Source organism: Rhinolophus sinicus, chromosome 9, assembly GCF_057876585.1.
Source record: "Rhinolophus sinicus isolate RSI-liver-muscle chromosome 9, RSI-T2T, whole genome shotgun sequence".
Classification (NCBI taxonomy): domain Eukaryota; kingdom Metazoa; phylum Chordata; class Mammalia; order Chiroptera; family Rhinolophidae; genus Rhinolophus; species Rhinolophus sinicus.
The window spans coordinates 23307142-23325993 of NC_142509.1; the positions used below are offsets into that span (position 1 = coordinate 23307142).

Here is an 18852-nt window from a genome sequence, read left to right on the forward strand (position 1 = left end):
TGAAGGAAAATCAAGCCGGAGAAAAGGGTAGGAAAGGACAGCGAGTGGGTGGGGAGGAAGGAGGCTGGGCTGTCTGAGGTGGTGAGGTCCAGGACGGCCTCTGTGAGGAGATGCTGTTGGAGCAGAGACCTGAATGAAGCACAGCATGAGCTTCAGTGAATGGAACTTGGGTTCAAGTCCCGTCACTGTCACCGACTCGCTGGTGTACCTCTCTGAGCCGGTCTCGTCAGCTGGTAAAGTGCAGTTAGTTAAACCTTGCGTGAATGTGCTTATTGCTATTCTCCCTCCTCCCGCTTTCTTCTTTTGCGTTTAAAAATTAAATACGGTTTTATCTTCTCTGACCATGCTGGTTAACCCAGAGTTTTCCCAATATTTACAGTTACCATATTTCCCAAGTAAAAAGTCAAGACTCAAGAATCTGATCTGAAAACATACTTATTTCTGATTTATTTATATGAGTAAATATCCAAGGGAGTTGTACAAATTAAATATACTTAGGTATGCATCTAATGAATCTTGGTATTGAGAAGATTATATGAACCTGGTCATTTCTAGAAAGTCCAGGCCCATGGATACCGTTGCTCTGTTAAATGCCCGCAGTCCCATAACACTCTTGGGGAGTCCGAAAGTTCATTTTAACAGACAGAAATCGTAACTTCTTGGAACTTGAAATGGGACAGTGGGTAGCGAGAATGTTGACCTTAGTGGGAAGTGACAGCAAAGGTCCACAGTTAGAGTTTCTCACGTGGTGTGTTCCAGACGTGGGGATCTGAGTGGGACTGACGTGGACAGCGGAACTGTCAGCATTACTGTTAAAGCTTCTGTAGCGAAAGAGTCCGCTGGGACCTTATTAGTTCTGTAGCCACTAGCTGCTCCGGGGAGATTCAGAGGCACATCAGCCTCAACGTTGTGTCTGTTTTACATCAAGCTTCCTTTTAGGGAGCAACGCAGCACACAGTTCAGTCCTGGCAAGACTTCCGGCTGAATCTGGAGCATTCACTCATCATGGTCGTCAGTGTATTACTCTGTGTTTAACAGTGCTTTCTGAATCCCTTCATTTTGTCCCCATTAACAAAGAGTCAAGGTGGACCCTCTTGACGTGATAGACAAGGAATTCACATGTCCACGGTCACCAAGAGGCCAGGACTACACCCAGGTCCAGCCCGTGACAAGCTTCCTCTGCGTCCCTGTGTGGGAAGGCCCGCCCTCCTTACTGAGCAGCCGCTGACCTTCGGCAGAGCCTTCCACAGAAATCATCTGTATCCTAATAGTTGGTGCTGCGATCCTGGTCATTTGTATGAGATAAGCCAGGAACAGAGACAAAGGAGGTTTGGCCTAGGGCCTGCCACCAAAGGGAGCCGTGCTGGGAGAGGTGGCACCGACGTGGGCTTCCAAAGGAGACTTTCCTGGGAACGCTAGGATCACAATTTTACAGCTAGAGAGGGACTGTCGTGATTGTATCATCCAATCCCCTTAATGTTTAGAAAAACAAAACACAACAAAACCACAACTCAGAGACGCTGAGGGATTTCAATCTCAGAGCTAGTTCGTGGCCAGCCAGTGTGAGGGCCTGGTGTTTTCTAATGCCCGGCAAACAGGTCCCTGTAAGATTTTCCTTCATGTCAGGCTTACTTTCCTTAATCTCCCTCCTGCAATGGAAAGCCCTTTACTTTTTGCCCGTTTTATATTTTAAATTGTTCATCTAATGCTCATGGTTCCTAAAAGCAGTCCTGATAAAAGTGTGTTTAATTGAAACGAGCAATGATTAAGGCCTTTAGCCTTGTTACTGTGAGTTTATCTTCTTTACCGTCATCTCCTTGATTTTGATTGGACCACAGAAATGGTGCTCACTGGGTACTGGAGGCAGTTGCTCATTTCAGAGAGCCATGTTTTATTTTCTGTTGTTTCATGAATCACAACGTGGTGTGCTTCTTTCCACGTCTCTCCTCCCATTTAGGCGACTGCAGCCCGTCCCCTTCCCCGCTCCCCCACTCCTGTGCCCCAAACTCAGGATGTAAACGGTAGTTCTGTAATCCTAATAGTTAACAGGAAAAGGTGGCACGCCATGATTCATGCTTGTGTCTGTCCTTTTAAGTACCTGTATCTTGAGAACTGGTGGTCATTGTTATTCTTTGTTCATTTGAACCATCCTCTATTTTTGTTCGTTATCTTTGAATTTCGGTCAACAATATTGATTTTCTTTTAGTGGAGCAGAAGCCACCTCAGCCCTCCCCTGCATCGTGAGTTCTGTGTTGGTGTTTAGGAGCGGCAACGCCGCCTAGGGATACAGAGCTCAGGCTGTGGAGCCGGAGGGCACAGGGTCGCCCTTATCCTGCCTGTGGGGTTGTCTCTGGGCAAGTGCTTTGGCCTTGATAAGCCTCGGGACTTTTCTAAACCATTCAAGCCAGAGCGGCATTGACCAAATCAGTATCGTTACAATTCTAGACAGCAACGCGTTCCTGGATTGTTTTCTTCTTCGATCATCTGTGCAGATGGAGAGATGGGCTTCTGCCAGAGTAGGCATCTTGATAGTGACCCTGGGTAGGAGGAAAGATACAGACTCTCACACCTTCAGCTCTCTTATTTTATTAGTTATTAAAGCTTCCCTTGTGCAAATACTTACAAACATTTGCTCCATGTTTTTACAAGTTTGTGGCAGAAAGAGATTTATTGGAGCATTTAAAGATTTGTGGATCTCATTTCCCGAGAGTCTAGCAGTACATCCCTTTACCCATTATTAAACATTTACAAACACAAAGCTTTTGACAATATCTTGAGATTGTCATGATTTCTGTGTCAAACATTTGTTTGCTGCAGACTCTTCTTGGTTGGTACTATAGTTCTTTCCATAGACTGAGTTAGAAAATGTTTAAGGAGTGTGGTGGTTTTAAAATATGTCCACACATTCATTGACACTCCTCCCTTCAAAAAGTGGAGGCTAATTCTCCTTCTCTTGCGTGTGGGCCAGATTTAGAGATTCCCTGTTAACCAACAGAACGTGAAGTGATGCTATGTGACTTCTGAGGCAAAGCCATAAAAAGGATACAACTTCTGCTTGGCTCACTCCCACGTGGATCACTCATTCCGAGGAACATCAGCCACCATGTTGTGAGAATGCTCAAGCTGAACCTCCCAGTCGGGGGCAGACGTGGCTATTCCCCTCCAAGAGAACTGCGTATAGCATTTGAGGTGCCTGCAGAAATGGGAGTCACATTTTTCGGACAGACACCTGATTATGTATGAGCTTGCTGGCCTGCTAGCTGTGCCTTCCTGAGAGGGAGAGGAGATAGAGACAGGGGTCAGCAGTGGAGAACTGGTACTCCCTGGTTTTCAAATCAAGCACATACAGATTTCCCATGGACCAAAGAGTGCAGAAGTTGGTCTGAGACATCTCTCCAGAACCCCTCCCAGGAAGGCTCTCTGGATGAGGAAACCCAGCAGCACGAGGCTGTGGAGTGAGTGTAACTCTAAGGATGGGATCTGAAAGAGAGTTCCCACATCAGGGAACTATGCAGTGGGTGGACTCCCCTTCAGGGGCTCCAAAGAACTTATATAAGAGCCACAAGTGGGGCCAGCATTTGTGTGCCTGCATAAAGGCACCAATAGCCCCTCTTGGGCAAAAAGCGGCAATAGCCAAGAGAATACTGGTTAACCAAGAGTCGTCTGTCCCTTTCCATGTTCCCTGGCCCAACACACTGGAGGAGTGAGGGGAAGAGAGAAGTAGTTCTCAACTAGCTGTTTTCCAGTAGAACTCTGACAGACGTTCCCTGTTGCTTATGGTTAAAGTGGTGTGTCTAAGTTTCCCAGCTTCCTTGGCAAGGATGTACTGCTACTTCTAGCCAATAAACTATGAGGCCATAGAAAGCACACATGCAGGGTCTGTTTTCCTGCCACAGCCAGTGAGGTGGTGGGTGTACAGAACAGAGCCTCCTGCCAACTCACCTTGGACTTGCTCTGCAGAGCGAGTAAGAAGCAGACATGTGGTAAGCCTCTAAGACTGGAGTGTTCTCTGTGACAGCGTAACCTAGCCTACCCTGATTAATACAAGCGGGGGCACGGAAACGGAATGCCGTCCTGTTAGACGTTCCCCTGGACATCTGGAGCCCAGGTGAGAAGTCAGGTTTTGAATCTGAGGTCTGTGCAGCCCGAGTCCTACCTTAGAGAGCAGTGCTGTTCTAAGCGTGGGCCACTGCCAGTCCGTGAACCGTCTGTTCCCTGTCCACGAGATCGGGAGGGAGAACATCTTTCGAAACCTTCATGGCAGCTGGACCTTGCTGTGATATTTCATTGCCTGTTATAATAGTATTAGTCTGCAACATTGTAAAAAGCAAAAAAACCCAAAACTGGCTTTTCACTAAGATAGTCTGAGAAGCACTACTTTATAGTATATTCAGACCAGTTTTAGATATAGTTAAGAGTAATCAATTTTGGAGTTATTTCATCTTTGTATTTATTCCATATATTCATTCTTGTCTGAGGCTTCTTGATCCTTCTTTTGAAATGATTCTGATATAATAACACTTACAGTAGTGATATTAGAAGCCATCACATGTAAATGCCCATATTTCCTCCCCTTCACTTTCAAACTTAGCTTCACCTCTTCACTCCTCTTCCTCTCAGGTTCTTCTTCCTCAACTCGCATTTACTTCTCAGCCACTGTAAACCTGCTTCTTCTCCCACAACTCTTTTCAATTTCTTTTGCTAACGTCTCCAGTGATCTTCTAAATGTCAGATGTCTGCCTGGCCTTAGATTTCATTGACTTGAATTCCGCACCCTGTCTGCTACTCCTGACTCCCTTCCTGGATTTCTCCTTCACTGGGCTTTTCGAGTTCCTCTTAGCTCTGGGGTTTTACTTCTTAACAACTCTGCTTAGCAAAAACTGGGTATAAATTAGTAGGAGGGTAAATTTTTGGGGATTTAGTTCATTAATAGATTTAATAAACCCTTATGCTTATTTTGTAAAGAATCCTTTTATAATGTGAATAAGCATTTTCTTAGTTGTAAAAGGTAAGGTTTCTTTCTTTTTTTTTTATTGTAGTTGCTTTTAAAGGACGTAATAGTGGAAATCAAACACACAACATAAGGTGATTCACTCTTAATTTATCTTCCTGTGCCTTCGTTTTAAAACATTTTAATTTTATTTGATTTACTTCAGTCATTATTTACTATGTGCTTTGCTATTGGTTAGGCACTGGGCACATTAATTCTTTATTAGAGTGGTGAAATGACTTACTCAAGATTGTATCACCAACTTCTAGGAAAATGGAATGGACATACGCTTCTTATTTCTCCCACAAAGGGCAACTAAAAGCTCTGGACATTACATATGAAACAAACATAATAAGACTCAGAAAGGTAGTGAGAAGGCAGATGAACTAGGGACCTCAGGACTCAGGAAACATGATGGTGAAATCCCTGGGTTTCTTTTTGCTTCAAATATATCAGACTGGACATTGGAGAAACCAGCAAGTTGGAAATGCCAATGGGCATGGATTAAAAAATAAATAAATACCCGAGAAAAACTTACTCTCTAGCTGAAGGATCGCTCTACCAAGACAGAAAACTTTCAGACAATCTGGCCTTCTCCAGACAAACACCACGCAAGAATTGAGGCCCCATCCCCACCAGCAAAGGCTAAATAGAGAGCCTAAACTTTCATCTTTCCCAGGCTGTACCGAGGCCCCCACCCCACCTTCTGGGGTAGTAACAGAGAAGACCACGTGAGGAGCTGGAACTTTCACGCCTGCCAGGTGGAACTTGCACCTTCCACCTCCCCCGACTAATGGAGGAAATGGTGGAGAACCTAGACCTCCACCCCCACCTGGTGGTAACCGTGCGCTCCTCCTTCTCCTGCGATGGGGTCACAGGCTACACAGCGGAGAGTCAGGACTTTCACCACCAGTCATTGGTAGTGAGGCCGCTAACCTCGTACAGCATGATGGTGGGGAACACATGATAAGCTTGGAAGGAGGCACCTCTCCAGTCTTCTCTCCGAAGGCTTATTGGAGAGTCAGGGCTTTCACGTCTCTCAGTAGTAACAAGGTCATCCCTCCGTGTCGTGTCAGGGAGGCATGTGGGGAGCAGCAATGAGGTGATCCCGCCTGTCGCAGCCCTGTTATGTCGGTGGAGGGCTGAACTTCCGCCCCCACCCTACAAACACGAAATGCCTTTTTCATCCCCTAAAGTACAACTAAAAATCCTTGGTATTGTATATAAACAAACATAAGAATACTCTGGAAGGTAGACGAAATAGGGGTATTCAGGGTCCTAAGAATGACATTGTAAAAAGCTCCCTGACAATGAGTTCTCCCAACAGCGGCCACATGGTGAGACCGGAACGTCCACTCCCACCGGGCAGTGACAAAGTCGCCCTCTTCACTCACCAGAGTCATGTCAGAGGAGACCTGCTCAAACACAAGATCAAAATAAGATCCAGAATCTTATTACAGAATATCCAAAAAGACTAGGTTTTAATTGAAACTCACTCATCATACCAACAACCAGGAAGACCTGAAACTTAATGAGACAAAACAATCACTGGACGCCAGCACCAAGATGATGTAGGTGTCAGAATTATCCAACCAACATTTTTAAAGCAAATATCACAAAAATGCTTCAATGACTAATTATGAGCACACTTGAAACAGAGAAAATGAAAAGCCTCGGCAAAGAAATAGAGAGTATAAAGAAAAACCTTATGGAAATTTAAAACTAAAAATACAATAATTGAAATAAGAAGCTCAGCAGATGGGCTCAACAGCAGAATGGAGCGGACAAAGGAAAGTGAACTTGGAGATAGAACAATAGAAATTCTCCAGTCTGAGCAACAGAGAGAAAATAGACTGAAGAAAAAAAAAAAAGAATAGAGCCTGGAGGATATGTTAGAGACTATAACAAAAGATCCAACATTTGTGTCATAATCCCAGAAAGAGGAGAAATGGACTAAAAAAGAATATGAAGAAATAGTGGCTGAAAATTTCCCCAAACTGATAAACATAAACCTACAAATTCAAGAATCTGATCCCATTCCAATAGGATAAACTCAAAGAAATGCACACCAAGACACATCATACTCAAACAAGAGAAAATTAATGACGAAGAAAAACATCTTGAAAGCAACCAGAGAGAAACAACATCTATATTACATATAGGGGAAGAACAATTTAAATGACACTGAAATTGTCAGCAGAAACCATGAGTACAGAGGAAGTGGCACAACATTTTTCAAATCCTGGAAGAACAATTATCTGAGCCCAGAATTATATAACCAGGGAAAATGAAAATTAATGCATTCTCAGTTGAAGGACAAGTAAGAGAATTTTTTACCAGTAGACCTCTAAAAGAATGGCTAAAGGAAATGCTCTTAACAAAAAGCAAATGCTAAAAGAAGGAATTTTGTAATATCAGGAAGGAAGAATATGGTTAAGAGCAAAAATCCAGGCAAATATAATGGACTCTCCTTTCAGTAAGAATATATAGAAAAACTTAACCATGAACCAACAGGATCTAATTGAGATCTTAGAACACTCCATCCAACAACAGGAAAATATAGATTCTTTTCAAGAACCCATAGAACATAAGCAAGGTAGACCATATCCTGGGCCGTAAAACAAACCTCAATAAATGTAAAATAATTAAAATCAGAGTGTTCTCTAACCATAATGAAATCCAACTAGAAATCAGTAACAGAAAGATAGGTAGAAAAGACCCAAATACTTAGAAAGTAAACACATGTTTAAATGACAAGTGGCTTAAAGAGAAAGTCTTAGGAAAATGAAAGAATTCAGTGAACTGAATGAAAATGAAAATATAGCCTGTCAGAATTTGTGGGAATCAACTAAATTAGTGCTGAGGGGGACATTTATAGCACTAAATATGGCAGACAAGGGAAAAGTCTCAACTCAATAATCTAAGCTCCAACCTGAAGAAACTGGAAGAAGAAAAGCAGAATAAACCTGAAACAATCCAAAGAAAGGAAATAATGAAAGCAAGAGCAGAAATCAATGAAATTGAAACTAGAAAAACAGTAGAGAAAAATCAATAAAACTAAGAACTGGTTCTTTGAAAAGGTCACTGAAATTGGCAAACTGTAGCAACACTGACAAAGAAAAATAGAAGATACAAATTATTAATGTTGGGAGTGAAACAGGGAATATCATAATAGACCCTGCAAACATCAAAGGGACAAGGAAATATTATGAAGACTCTACATCCATAAATTTGACAACTCACTTAAAATGGACTAATTCCTTGAAAAGTACAAATTACCACAATTTACCCGATGTGTACTAAATAATTTGAGTAGTCCTATGACTACTGAGGAAGTTGAATTCTTCATTAAAAACCTCCCCAAAAGAAATCTCCAAGCCTAGTTTTCATTGGAGAACTCTACCAAACATATAAAGAATTAACACCAATTCTGCAAACTCTTCCAGAAAATGGTAGAGGAGGGAACACTTCCCAACTCATTTTAAGAAGCCTATATTACCCTGATACCAAAACCAGGCAAAGATTTTTTTTTTTTAATTACACGCACACACACACACACACACACACACACATGAAGTCAGACATTTAAGTTTGCAAACTCATCCTAGAAAAAGTGCTACATACCTCATTGCTGAATATCACTACGGTCACCTTCGAAGTACTCCCCTTGGGAAGCTATGCACCGACAGAAGCTATGCACTGATGCCATCACCTAGTCCACCCTTCAAAGCAATTTTGCAACTCTTTTTCTGGCATGGCCATCAGAGCTGTCGTCGTATTACTCTTGATGTCCTGAATGTCATCAAAATGTCTTCCTTTCAGTATTTCCTTTATCTTCGGGTATCTTCATTGGGGGCCAGATCAGGTGAGTAGGGAGGGTGTTCCAATACAGTCATTTGTTTACTGGCTAAAAACTCCCTCACAGACAGTGCCGTGTGAGCTGGTGCACTGTCGCGATGCAGGAGCCATGAATTGTTGGTGAAAAGCTCAGGTTGTCTAACTTTTTCACACAGCCTTTTCAGCACTTCCAAATAGTAAACTTGGTTAACTGTTTGTCCAGTTGATACAAATTCATAATGAATAATCCCTCTGATGTCAAAAAAGGTTAGCAATAGCATTGCAAGAAGTTTGCAAACTTAATTATCAGAACTCGTGCGTGTGTGCGCATGTATGTACACACACATACATATATACATATATATGTATATCAAATATAGATGCAAAATTCTTAACAAAATATTAACTAATAGAGTTCAGCAACATATAAAAAGAATTACACACCATGACCAGAAGAGTTTATACCGGGAATGCAAGATGGGCTCAATATTTGAAAATCAGTCAGTGTAAGCCGCCATATTAACAGGCTCGAAAAGAACAATCAAATGATCACATTAACCAATACAGAATGGAAAAATAAAAGCAAAAACAAAAACACCTCGCAATACCAGCTTTTGGTGTGGATGCAGAACAGTGGAAATACACTGGTGGTGGGAATGCAAAATGGCACAGCCACTCTGAAAAACAGGCTTACCGTTTGACCCAGTGATTCCATGCCTAGGTGTTTATCCTAGGGAAATGATGTTTCAATACCATCTTTGCAATTTGCAAAGATAGGAATGAAAGTATAATTATTTCAAAGTAAAAGAGTAAAAAATAATATCACAGAGACAGCGAACGTCAAAGATCACAGAGAACAAGGTCTTTTGCTTTTATCAAAAGCTTGGTTACCATTCTGAACCCTCAAGAAACTTAACTGATTTTGTTCTGCAGTCTCAAACTTCCAAATCTGGGTGCCAGAAACTGATGAACTCTTCTAATTCTTCAACCTTCTTGACTTCCAGAAACACGTGGAACCCTTTTCAAGAATCGCTGTGTTCTATAGTTCACTGCATTTGTATTTGCTGAAGAGTTTGAGATGACCTCTGTTGGTGCTTGTGACCTGAATCAAATTGTCGGGCGGGAACCTGTGAACGCTGTCAGTCATGTTAGAAAATCAGAATATTAGTGTATCCTACACTAAAAGGATTTTAGAACCATGGAATTTTAGAATTGGAGAAGCTTTTTATAAAATATTATTCAATCTAATTTATTCGCTTTATTGATAAGAAAACTTATGTTTCTGGAGATTTATTGACTAACCTGAGATCACACAACAGATTTATGGCTAGGTCAAGAGAAAAACACATTTCTCTTGGCTGTTAGTATGTTTCTGTGCTATAATAAGTGTCCTATTGAAGTCATTAGGCTAAGAGTTGTGCTTATGAAACGTATGGAGACCACTGGGTGAGTGGTTATGAACGCCTCTCACCCTTCAGTATTTCTATCTCAAAGGGCTGCCTTATTAAAATGAGTAGTTTTATGGAGCGACAAATCTGATAGCACGTGGTGGCTTCTACCGTGCCACCCTCAGGATGTACTTCTGTAGCATTCACACATTGGCCCCCAGAGCCCAACATTTGCAGTTGGTTTTTTGTGTCTTTTCATTCTTTTCTGTTTTTTTATTGCATATAGCTGAACAGTTTTCCTTTTCCCTGGAGTGTGACCCTTGGCAACTGGGGTCACAGAAGATATCACACCACTAATGATTTGCCTCTAGCTTACTTGGCACAATGGCCAGAGATTTCTGAAATCAAAATTTCTGAAGCTTTTGAATAATGAATGGTGTCTGTTCAGGGATTAGTTGAAGGACAGAAGAAAATAACCAGAACAAGCACTTGACTATTCAGTGCTGTCTAATAAAAATCATAGTAGCTGCTATTTATTGAGCATTGATTCCATACCAGGTACTGCTGCGCCCTTTATGTGCATCTCACTTAATCCTTAGAACAACCCTTTGAGGCAGGTGTTATCACCATTTTATGGATGAGGAAACTGAGGCTTAGTGAGGGTAAGAAATTTACTCAAGGTTGCAGAGTGAGTATATGGCAGATATAAATATCTCATAAAATCGATCAGGAACTGATCTTTAGCCGAAAAACACACAAGGTGCCAAAATAAAAATGTATACACATTTTAGAAAGGAAAAAACTATTAAAATTGTAATACTCAATATATACCAATAACAAAAGATGAATACAAGTCACGTTTGACTTCTGCAATTATAAGAGGTGCTCAAAGTGGTGACCATCAGAGTAATTTTAATGCAGTTGTTTTCTTTCTTAAGCTGTGCCTACATTTTTTTGGCACCCTCTGTATTTACCTTAGAAAACTGTTTTTTGTTTTTTGTTTTTTTAGTTTAGAACCAGAAGCAAGCCTCTCAACATAATACCCCATTATTTGACAAATCTTTCAAATTAGGAAGGACTTAGTGGACATTTTTACTCACAGTCCTTACCTGAGCACCTCCAGCACCTCGCGCTGAGTTACTGTGTAATACTTACATAGCAATCACCACCGGTGTGTGTTTGGCACACTTGCTGTTGCCATTGTTATCCAAAAGCACCCAAACAGCTGTTCTTCTCTGGTGACAGATAAAGTTGTATCCCTCAACAAAGCAAGAAAACAGAATTCACAGGGCTAGAAGAACCTCTGTAGAAGTGATTACTAATTGAGGTGTTTCAATCCATTCATGTGGCAAAATGAAAATCCAGATTTTCCAAAATACAAAGTAGACTTTCAAGGATGGTTTTCAAAATTATCTTACATAGAAACCTTAACTAGCCAGCTGTCTCTCTGCATCTAAAATAGGGATTGATTTACCCAGAAGCTTTTTATGCCCAATGTTTTTAGGACATATTTATATGTAAAGCTGTATGTGTATGTATAAAACACAAATTCCACTATCATTCTGATATGGTGCACACAGGACGAAGACGATTATGCTAAGACAAAACTATTGACGTTGAGAAGCATCGTCGTTATTATGAAGATAAAACTAGGGGAGTTTCTGAAGCATCAGAGAGCTTATTATTTTCCTCAAGTGGTGAAAGAAGCCCAGAACTCCTTGGAGGTTGTCATGGACCTTCTGCATTTCCTTGGGAGCAAACGAAAGGAGAAGTAGCTTTAATTCTTGGGGAAAAGGAGGGCAAGTGTGTTTTTTACACTCTTGTGATTCAGATGTGCGTTTACGAAGTTGAATCAGATGTTAACTAATGGCAAAAAGGAAAAGACCATAAGGTGAAAACAATGAGCTTAAACCTCAGGTTTTTTCACATAGGATCTCTGATGTAGACTGGTTCCTTTACAGGTGTTAAACTTGCTATAAAGTCCATAAGATAAAAACATTTCAAAGATTCAAGAGAGGAGGTAATATGATGATGTTTCCCCAAAGTATATTAAGGAAGTACTAGTAATGCTTTACGTCTGCAGAGCTTTACAAAGCATTTACAGTCTTGGTCCCCAAAGTGTGGCCCATGGATCAGTAGCTTCTCATCTTCTGGGAGCTTATTAGAAATGCAGACTCTCTGCCCCACCTCAGACCTAGGAAATCAGCTTAACAAGGTCCCCTGTGAATCATGTGCACATTCAGGTTTGAGAAGCTTTGGTCTGCAAAATACTTACACATGCCTGCGTCATCTCCCCCGCCAGGGTTGCATGAACGCAGGAGAAGGCAATACTGACCTTATCACACACAGGAGTCAGTTCCCCTGAGGGGAGGGAAATAATGATAGCAAATGCCTTTCCTTAAGGCCCCACTATGTGCCAGTCACTCCGCATAGGTGATCATATTCCCTTCTTTATCCTCCCCACAGCTGACGAGGGAAGCAATAATAGCTCGACTTTATAGTCAAGGAAAGTGAAGCTCAAGAGGGCAAGTAACTCACCTAAGATCACACAGCCAAGAAATGCTAGAGCCCAGGGAGCGCCCTGATCTAAGGGCCCCTGCTCTTTCCAAGTGTTCCAGAACTTGCTAGAATGAGAAGGACATTGCCCCAGTGGACTTCCGCCGTGGCTGCATTTCACAGTTGCCTGGGGAGCATTACGAAACACCGATGCCTGGTGCCCACTCTCTTAGTGTGTTCTGGCTGCTGTAACAAAAGACCGCAGGCTGGGTGGCTTATAAACAGCAGACATTTATTGCTTAGAGTTCTGAAGGCTGGAAGTGTGAGATGAGGGTGCCAGCACGCCGGGGTGCGGTTGAGTGACCCTCTTCCAGGCCATGGCCGAAGGATCTCTGTAGAGCCTCTCCTGTGAGAGCACTGATCCCACTCCTGACAGCTCCCCCCTCGTGACCTGATCACCTCCCAAAGGTCCCAACTACTAACACCACCCCCTTGGGGGTTAGGATTTCAACATAGAATCCTAATGTTCATTCAGACCGTACGTGGCACCCACCCTCACAGATTCTGATTGAATTGGTCTGGGGTCTGGGCCTGGCATGGGGATTTTTAAAAGCTCTCCAGATGATTCTAATGTGTACTCCCAGGTTGAGACCCACTGTTTTACAGACTGACCCAATGTCTCTCCATGGGGCATGGTTGACCGGACCTCCATCAGGTACAGCTCACCTGCCTTGGTTGGCTTGTTGCGAGAGTGCTGGCACTGGCAATGCCAGCATAGTGGCATAAATACCTACAGCATCTGATCCATTGTTACATGGAACAAACATTGCGTTCAGGGTGAGAGAAATTGATTATGGCCGTCCAGACGTGCTGAATGTCTCAAGGCAGGGTGACATCTTTTGCAGTCTTTATGGTGAATAGGTTCTCTTTAGTTCAACAAAGACTTTTGGAGACTGATGTGAGCTAGATACTGAGCTAAGTTCCGGGGCTCTAGAAATGAAGAAGGTAAGGTCCTTTGCCTCACGGAGCTCACAGTCTTGAAGGGGAGACAAATTGGCTTATGCAGCCCTGTCCAACAGAAGGATATTGGGAGCCACCTATATGTAATTAAAATTTTTCTAGTGGCAACATTGTAAAACGTAAACAAAAAGGTGAAATTAATTTTAATAATATACTTTATTTAACTCAATACATAAAAAATGATCATTTCAACATACAATCAATATGAAAATTAATGGTGTATTTTACATTCTTTTCATACAAAAATTTTAAACATATGTACGTACACGTATTTTTATGACAGCACATCTCAATTTGGACTAGTCGCGTTTCAAGGGTTCAGTAGCCACATGTGGGCGGTGGCTACCGTATTGGACAGTACACATCTAAAGATACATCGAAGAAAGCCTGTCTTCGTTGTTGTTGGGGGGACGGGGGTTAGGGAGGTTGGTTGTTTGCTGCTACGATTTTCTACTTTAAAATGTACTGAAAAGCCCCACATTGAGGTAGGTGTAATGTTATATTCCTTAGGCTGTATCTCTGTACTCAGTGAAATAATTCAGTTTGCTTCTTTAGAGCCCATCAGTTGTAAACGTTCTCATGTATCAGAACTTCAGCCAAATGACTGATTCCATCTCTTGACAGAGAGAGTTTCACAGCTCAGCCTGGAGAAGAGTTACCTGTGTCTCCCAGGCCTGGTGACCCACTGGTTCCTCTTGTCAGTAGCAGATGTTTGGAATAGGGCTTGACTTTGTAATAATTGTAGTTATACCAAACCTTTTAAGAATCAATCTAAACAATAAGTGTTTCACTTTATTAGAATATTTTAAAAATGGACTAAATCACAAACTGTTCTATAGAACCCCTCTTCCAGGAGATGTGAATAAGGCTATCTTTCTGTGATCAAATAATTTGGGCTACGAGATTCCCGCCCTTCCCCCCACCCCCCAGGAAATTCATCCTGCACATTAGCATATGAAAGGCTCTGAGAAGTCCTGTATTAACTTTGTTTAACCCAGTGTTTCACACTCATTTGACCACAGAAGAGATAGGTATTTCAAGACATCTATTAGCATCTTATGGGACACAGCTCCTCTGTGGAGCACAGTTTTGAAAACACAAAACTGAATGATTATTTTGCTATGACCCTACATTTACCTTATGGCAACCTTTCCCACTGGAAAGGTAAGGCATAGGACCTTTCCTTTTTCCATCTAAACTTACACGGTGTAGACTGCAGAGTGACTCTTCAGGCCAACAGACTGAGAGCTGCCATTATTTCTGTGCAAATACTGTCTTTGTACCTCCGTAGATTGGAGTCACTCTGTATTTAAGGAACTGTCGTAGAGAGCAGGACTTGGAGAGGAATGCAGAGCAGGAGTAACCTCAGACACCACAGGGGACTGGAAATGCTGCCCAACATGGGTCACAACACACTGGAAACCCATAGTTCTCCACTGTCAAACCCAACTATAGTTACATTTGTGACTGAGCAATCTGAGTATGTCCGGGGCCCAGCCCAACCATCAGGTTAAACAATTTCATGATTAGATTATTTCGTTATATTTAAAAGGAAGGACCACTGGTTCTTCTGGGGAACCATGGCTTTCCTTCACTGGCAATCCCTTGCGCCATGTCGTTTAGGAGCTGTTACCAGGATGGGATGTTCAGTACTTCGAAAACTGGGGGCCTCCGCTCAGTGCAGAAACCACTCACCACGCAGTGCTGGGGCATCATTTCCTATCTGCTTGGACAGAGAGCCAAACGCATTCTTTCTCTCCACTCCTTCAGTCTGCTCTACGACCAAACTATTTTCTTATTTTGCGTGTTGTTTTTTGCCTCAGGGGTACGACGTCTTTCAGTAATGGAGAATACAGTAGTGACTTTGCTGCTTTCTAATTTTCATTTCTGCAGATCCTCTAAGGATTGTAGATGGGGACGTGCAATCCCTGAGCCCCCAGTGTAGTACTTTTTTTTTTTTTACCTAATTTATGCCGATGCCTCACAAAAAAAAACTCACCCTTTTGTCTCTTATCCAGTTTTTTGTAATGAGCTATGCAACATTTTTTTTTTAACATTTAGTGGATGGGTATGTTTAAAGCATTTGTGAATTAGTTATGAACGTATTTTTATGCTGAATAAATTTCATTAATGATTTTTTTGAAAAAAAAATCACTGTTAAGCCAATTAACCTGTCTTGTTAATGATTGGTGGTAACCCTTTTCTCAAACAGACCTCTGTGAACTACTGCAGATAAAAAGCACATCATACACAGAAACTTGAATCCTCTTGCTGGAAGTCTACACAGTATTGGTCTATACTGTTTTGTGTTAGCAAAGTTCAAGGTGTAAAAGCATCCTTTTTCCTTTCTTTCCCCCCACTTAGGAGAGTAGGTACAGTGGGTACCTACTGGCCACAGGGCTTTGTGTATTGTTTGTGGCGCCTCCATTCCGACACCTCTTCTCCTGTGTTGTGACCATGCCTCCCCGACCAGGTCGTGAGCAGACACCTTGTGTTCATGTTTTATCCCCAGTGCCCGCTACAGCACTACAGGAAATGTTTGCCGAAGGAACGATAAAGGCATTTTAGCAAGTTACGTCCAAGCCAACAGAGATGAATAAATCTAGTTATGTTTCACTCTGGAGGAGGGCTTCCGGGCTCTGATGCTAAGGAGGTGAGAGAGGAAACAGGTACATACGGACAGTAACCAGCTGTTTGACTTCGGGTAGGTTGCCCCCCTCCTTTGTACTTCAGTTTCTCCATCTGGAAAATAAATGATTAATAGCTTTGCATCCCTCCAAGTGATACTATAAAGATAAAGGGGAGAGAGATGAGAGTATGGTGAGCTCTTTGGAGGCAAGATCTATGTAACAGTCATCATAATTGCCACTGTTACTATTTCTCGAGGATGTGCAATGTCTTGAATTTATTCCTTTGAAGAACACAGAGGAGGGAGCTAGCTGGAGTGAAGGGGTCATCATACTGGTGAGACACAGAAGATGAGGGTGGTTACGCAGTTTAGAATCCATCTTTTTAATATTGGGAAACCTAGGGGACTTTGTCCTAAAGAATCCCCCCAACCCCCGCCCCTTCCAAAGTTGATGAAGAGACAACTGGAGACCCTTGGCTAGATGTCAGGTGAGCAACTAGAGATGATTTAGAAGTCACTGGTGCAGACAGTGCCTCCCAGATTCCACCCAGATCCTTCTGTCTCTTCCTGCTGCTCACAGAAGCCATGGTTTGTTGCCCAGATGCCATTAAATGCCATCAAATATACTGCTTAAGAGCTTAAATTTAGAATCAGACTGCCTGGGTTCAAATCCCAGTTTGCTGTTTTCTCGTTGTGTGGCCTGGGCAAGTTAAGTTCTTTAACCTCTCTATGACTCACCCAGAACACGGGGATAGTTATAGTACAGCTGACCCTTGAACAACACTGGTTTGAACTGCACAGATCCACTTCTATGTGGATTTTCATCAGTAAATATATAATCGGCCCTCAGTAGCCCCAGGTTTCACATCCACGGATTCAACCAACTGCACATCAAAAACGGTATTTTTGATCCACGTTTGGAAATCCGCGGATGCAGAGGGCAGACTGTATGCTTTGTTCTACACCATTTTATATAAAGGCCTTGAGCATCCAGGTTCTGGTATCCATAGGGGGACCTGGAACCAATTCCCCGTGGATACTGAGGGATGACTGTACTTAAGCTTTGGAAGAGTCAAAAGTTGTATGTGGATTTTCGACTCTGCCAGGGCTGGGGGTGGGAGGTTGTTGCCCCCTAACCACCGTGGTGTTCAAGGGCCAACTGTACTTAAATCATAGCTCTTGTGAGAATTATATTAACACGTGTAAAATGCCTAGAACAGTGCCTGGCACATAGTAAGTCCTCAATAATTTTAGCTATTAAAATGGATATTATTATACACTGGAAATTGAGCTGAGCACCATATACATCATCATTCTGTCATCTAACTAGAGATCTGAGACCAGGATTTGGCCGGCCCCCACGCACATGGAGACCGGAGCCAAATCTCATTGGAGCACAAACCACGTACGCTATTTATGAGTAAATATTAGATACAGCTTGCTTTATTTGAAGGTCAAATAGGAAAAAAACAGAGATAAACGAAAAATTGCTATAGAATAAGGGAGAGGCAACATTGATTCTCAGAAGGTAAGCAGACCTTTAAAAAGTGTTTACTGTAGGAACTAAGAAAACGTGTATACATGTTTGGCATTCTTAACAGATTCAAAAAGACATGAAATAGGAGTAGAAAATCATAAGGAGAAAGCAGGTTGATGGGGGGGGAAAGAAGATGGGTGAATTGCAAGGAACCTAAAAATGTAAAATCTGCAATAATGTTAGAACTGAGCAGAACTGCTAAAGTGGGAAACTGAATCAGTGAAGTGGAGCATAAGCTCTATTATAACATAGAAGGAAAGAACAAATAGATGAAGACAGGAATTAAGAAATGTTAGTATAGGGCTAACGGGTCTCCTTCCTCTCTTCTTGCTCCCACATTTCAGTTGGCTGGTGTGTTGTACGGTGGCTTGTACTGACAAGAGAAGTTCAAACCTGCCATGTACCTGAGAACTTCCCTTCTTTGGCTCCTTGACCAATACCAGAAAGTGTGTTTCTTTTGCTACATCCTTCACTCCCCGTTTCAAAAATGAAATCCCTTGTCTAGTGTGATACCTCTGAAAGCCATATGGATGCAGTTCTGTCTTCAACACTAAGAAAGGCTTAGTTATTTTACACTGTGAAAACATTACCAGAAGAGCTGCTGAACTAAAGACATTTTTTTATTCTGTAAAACAATGCTGTAGAGAGCAACATAATGACCATTTTCATTACCAAGAAACTATCAAGACAAAAAATGATTTGTCTACATCCTGTAAACGCGTACTGAATGACCTAATTCTAAGCAAAGAGCTAATGACAGATATCTGATCAAGATCCTTTTTATTGTTATCTTCCTCTAAGAGCCTGGTCTTCTTTTAATTATGTTTAAAAATCAGTACGTATAGTATGATCTCGATAATATAAACAAAAAAATCCACACCAACAGAAAAACAAATTATCAGGAACTATATTAAAATGTTAGCAATGATTATCTCAGAGAGTCACAAAGATAGTA

The 18852-nt window shown here is 41.9% G+C and overlaps 1 protein-coding gene and 1 long non-coding RNA gene across 4 annotated transcripts in view; one reads left to right on the forward strand and one right to left on the reverse strand.

Moving 5' to 3' along the window:
* Positions 1–18852, forward strand: part of TTC28 (tetratricopeptide repeat domain 28) — a 611103-nt gene that overhangs the window by 463189 nt on the left and 129062 nt on the right. The gene's annotated exons all lie outside the window — the stretch shown is intronic.
* Positions 16–8708, reverse strand: LOC141569230 (uncharacterized). The gene is made up of 3 exons (XR_012492716.2): positions 8615–8708; positions 4157–4291; positions 16–3270 (listed from the first exon to the last, which is right to left on the reverse strand). It is a non-coding gene; the product is annotated as an uncharacterized LOC141569230 (long non-coding RNA).